Source organism: Gracilinanus agilis, chromosome 3 (assembly GCF_016433145.1).
Source record: "Gracilinanus agilis isolate LMUSP501 chromosome 3, AgileGrace, whole genome shotgun sequence".
Taxonomy (NCBI): Eukaryota; Metazoa; Chordata; class Mammalia; order Didelphimorphia; family Didelphidae; genus Gracilinanus; species Gracilinanus agilis.
The window spans coordinates 218,985,143-218,990,187 of NC_058132.1; the positions used below are offsets into that span (position 1 = coordinate 218,985,143).

General features: G+C 37.1%; 1 pseudogene; it reads right to left on the reverse strand.

Moving 5' to 3' along the window:
- Nucleotides 1–4,341: 4,341 nt before the first annotated feature.
- LOC123243506 lies at nt 4,342–4,462 on the reverse strand (annotated as a pseudogene).
- Nucleotides 4,463–5,045: the final 583 nt, after the last annotated feature.

The following is a 5,045-nucleotide window of genomic DNA, read 5'->3' on the forward strand; positions in this document are numbered from 1 at the left end:
AATTGCCTATTCATGTCCCTTGCCCATTTATTAATTGGGAAATAGTTTGATTTTTTATATAATTGATTTAGCTCCTTGTATATTTGAGTAATTAGACCTCTGTCAGAGTTTTTTGTTATAAAGATTTTTTCCCAGTTTGTTGTTTCCCTTCTGATTTTGGTTGCATTGTTTTTGTTTGTACAAAACCTTTTTAATTTAATATAATCAAAATTATTTATTTTACATTTGGTAAATTTTTCTGTTTACTCTTAATCCTAGGGTCTGTCTCCATGTACTGCTTCTTATTTAACTTTCCTTCCACCTGGGGACTGCAAAGTTTTGCTCCCTGACTCTTCACTCTTGCCCCATTTTTGATCTATCTGTATTCTCACCTGCAGAGTTTATCTAGATATAGGATTACAGGTTTCCAACATCTTTCCTGCCCTATAGGTTCTGAAATAAGCATATATCCTAATGTAAGTTTTCTAAGTCAAATCTGATGTGTATTTATTACCACTAATATTTACTGGGAAATTTCAAGAGCGTGAAAATAATGGAGAGAAGGAAAAGTTTGCAAAGTTATAGAGAAGGCTTAAAAACTAAAATCTATTCTTTTCCTCAAATTCAGGAGCTAAGCCTAGTTTTCTTACCTTAAGATTATGTTCTTCCCCAAATAGTGCTCAAAAGGGTCTCTTTATATCTCCTAAAATTCTAGACTGTCAGTCTTCATGTTGAGCACCCTTCTGCTAACAAGGAAACTTTAACTTAAATCATGTATACAGATGACCAAAGAAAGACAAGTGTGTATATTTTGGTCCAGCCTGGAGGGGTGCCCTTAAGTCAGAATTACAAGTACTCCTGGTAAAGAAAAATTCAAAAAGTGCTCTTTTTTTTTTTTTTTTTACATCTGGTACAATGGACAGAATATGGACTCAAGATATAGAAAATGTGGGTTCAAATCCTGCCTCTAATATTTATTATCATGTTTTCTTGGACAAGTCACTTAACTTTTCTAGACATCCTTGTTTTCATTTGTAAAATGAGGGGATTGTACTAGCTGTTTTTTGTAGGTCCTTTTAGATGCAGATCCTTGATTCAATATTTTAACTATTATGATCTTTATAAGAACTACACTTTGTATGATTTCTTACCAAGCTGCAATATGGACTTTTCTACCATGCTCCAGAAATCTCTTTCTCCTGAAAGATCAGTTTATCTCTGGAATTCATACTTGGGAAATATCATTTGACTGACTCTCAACTTTGATTGAATTGTTCCTTCTAGAAACTCCACTGAAGGCGGTCACCCAGGTCAGATATTCCTTCGTTTCTCATCAAGATGAAATTAGAACTTTTTCATCAGATCCCTGGCAGGAAACCTTCAGAGGGGAAAGTATGTATCTTCAGCTTCTTTTATGTGTGGTCTTTTCCTGCTAGAATGTAAATTTATTGAGGACAGGGACTGTCTTTCTTTTGTTCATATTGGTATTGCCAGTATTTACCTGGTACATAGAAAAAACTTAATAAATGCCTGTTGAATGGCTGACAAGTTAATGAAAACTCACATCCATTTGATATGAGTAGCTTAATTCTTTTTTTTAACATTTAATAATATTTATTTTTTAGAAAAGTTAACATGTTTACATGATTCATGCTCTTACTTTCCCCTTCACTCCCTGACCTTTCCTCCTCTCCCCCCCCCCCACCATAGCCACTGGTTTTAATATGTGTCATCGATCAAGACCTATTTCCAAATTGTCGATAGTTGCATTGGTGTGGTAGTTTCCAGTGTACATCCCCAATCATGTCCACATTAACCCATGTGTTCAAGCATTTGTTTTTCTTCTGTGTTTCCACTCCTGCAGGTCTTCCTCTGAATGTGGGTAGTGTTCTTTACCATAAATCCCTCTGATTTTTCATAGGTAATTGCATTGCTGCTAGTACAGAAGTCCATTACATTCTATTTTACCACAGTGTATTGGTGTCTGTGTACAATGTTCTTCTGGATCTGCTCCTTTCAATCTGCATCAATTTCTGGAGGTCTTTCCAGTTCACATAGAATTCCTCCAGTTTATTATTCCTTTGAGCTCAATAGTATTCCATCACCAACATATACCACAATTTGTTCAGCCATTCCCCAATTCAAGGGCATACCCTCATTTTCCAGTTTTTTGCAACCACAAAAAGCGTGGCTATAAATATTTTCATACAAGTCTGTTTATCTATGATCTCTTTGGGTTACAAACCCAACAATGGTATGGCTGGATCAAAGGGCAGTCATTATTTTTTAGCCCTTTGAGCATAGTTCCAAATTGCCTTCCAGAATGGTTGGATCAATTCACAACTCCACTAGCAATGCATTAATGTCCCAATTTTGCCACATCCCCTCTAGCTTAATTCTTATAACAATGGCTATGATGACTATAACTATAACTAATTAGTGGTAATTAAAAATACTATATTTCCATTGTCATCTATTGTTTTTATTTGCCACTGCTTTGCTAGGGTCTACAGATTGCTTTACTGGTAGTTTCCCCACTTGTCACTTGGTTGTACCTAGTCGTTACTCAGGTAGGAAGTTCAGTCTCTTAAACAAAAGGAAATAAAATTGATTAGGCCAGTATGGTTGTTTTAACATTTACTGAGAACTAGTAGAGATAATATGGGCCACTAAATTGCTGGCCTCTATTACTTACACTTTGAAAAAAAGTTTGAGTTATTGCATAGAGATCGCCTTAGGCAGACTGAGTTGCTATGTGCTAAATTCTTATTGTTAAGTAGATTTTAAATGACTACAAGCTTCTTATAATTATAATCCTGACCATTTATGTCTAAGAATATATCTATTCACCAATCGTTTTAAGAGTAATAATAATAAGTATTGTAGTAAGAGTATAATAGTAAGAGCCCTGAATGTATAGCTAGATAATTTATGGTCAAATTCTTGCTCTGCTACTTATTAGTTGTATGACTTTGGGTAAGTTGTTTAACTTCTTTGGGTCTCTGTTACCTCCTGTGTGAAATAGAAAAAACGTCCATCCTGACATTTTAGAAATAGGGCTTTACCTGAAATCAAGAAAATTCTGAACTTGAATTCTTCCATCCACGTTTCTGAGAGAAGTTTGGCAAAGAGGATAAAGAAGTGGAGTTAGCATTGGGAAGACTTGGGTTCAACTGAGATTTTGATACATATGGACTATATGACCTGGAAAAGTCATGTCCTCCCAGTGTCTCGGGCAATTCCCAGAGGCCCTATTTTACAAACTTCTTGCCAATCCTTATTGGCAGAATGAGTTTACTTAATTGGAGTTCCATAAGCCAACAATAACAACAAGAAAACAAAACCAAAGATCCATATCCCATCCCTCTGTGCAACTCCTCTCTCTCTCTCTCCTAAAAAAAACAAAAACAAAAACAAAAAAACACTCCTTGCCAGCAATTGCTACCTGTGTAACTGTGGCAACAGCCTTAGCTTTCTTATCTACAAAATGGGTTAATCTTAGTGGTGCCTACCTCATGGGGTACTTGTGAACATCAAATGATATGATTTGTCAAGCATTTTTTTCAAATCTTAAACTACTATATAAATGATAATTATTAAAACAAGAGTGTTGCATTCTACCTCTTAAGTTCCTTCCAGATTTAAATCTATGATCTTATACATTGCATGGATACTGGGCATAGAGTTAGAGGGCCTGCATTCTAGTTCTAATTTTTTCGCATACTGGTTGTATGACATCATGCCCATTATCTAACTTAAAGCTCCAATGAAGAGTGGTGGAAGTCAAGGGGTTAAGCATCCTGGCAACGACCAAATAGCCTGGCAGAGGACTGCTGAGTTTAGACCCAAGCATACTAAGCTTGGAATTATTACTGCCAGCCAGCTGGGAAGCAGTACAGACAGCTGGTATTGTGTCAAAACTACAGAGAAGCCATGTTTATAAGTTGATGCCATTACCAGGAGGTTTGGCTAAGTGCAAGGAAGACAGGGGAGACTCTGATGTTGGATTCAAGAAGCACATACATACATGGGCAATTATGAGAGTCCAAACTAAATCAACAATAGCATGATACAGAGAAAAGGCAAATTCATCTCAAAAATCCAAATAATGGGATATAAAAATAATAACTAAAGGGAGACTCAACCAAGGTAATGGTGAAGTCCAGGGCTGCAACTAGTCTAGGGTTACTTAGACTTTATCCAGGACAGGAATTAAAAAATATGCAATTTTATCACACTATATTCCTTCAGCAGAGTAAAAGGAAGTCAAGAATATGTACACTAAGGAGCAGGGAAGAGATGGAGATTCCTACAGTAGATTCTTCACTGTTTGCCATTTCTTTTTCACTCTGTCTAAAACACAAGACCCCATGATTAGATGCCACAAAGCAATATCTTAATCATAAGCATAGTATAAAGGCCACTAGCACCTCTTTCATCTCTATCAAGAGGAGTGCTAACCTTCTCTACTTTCATATAACACTGAGTCTCTGGGTTATATGGGACAATCAGCGAGGACTAGGACCTCTAGAATGAGGCTTGTTTACCCCTTGGCAGTGCTGCTGATCTACCTTCATGCCTACCTTTCACACAGCTCTCATCTATGGCTCCAAGAAGCTATAATACACATGGCAGCTACAACCCAATATGTTGGCTAAACCATCTTGTGGGTAACTGATGGTGAAACCCATTAGTAAGTTAGGGAGACATCTACCCCAGGCAGGTGAAGACTTCTTCCTGGTGTAAAGGGTGAATGAGAACAATTTGTTTCAATCTCGATGAAAGTGGGTGAAGCAGCCATTGGGAAAGGCTTAGATATTGGTCAGACAATGAATGTGCCAATGTCATCCATAGCATCCTGGGCCTTCCAGAGCTATGCTGGCTTTAGTCCTGCCATAGATTTTAATGGCTCTGGAAGAGTAAGGCAGGTGACTTTGTGACTTTGCCTCACTTAAATCTAATTCTCACTAAAGTCAAGACATGACCCTTGATGTCATTGGTCCTCTTCTAAATAAGGGATGAATAACTTAAGTTTCCAGTGTCCTCTGGCTGCCACCATGCATTTC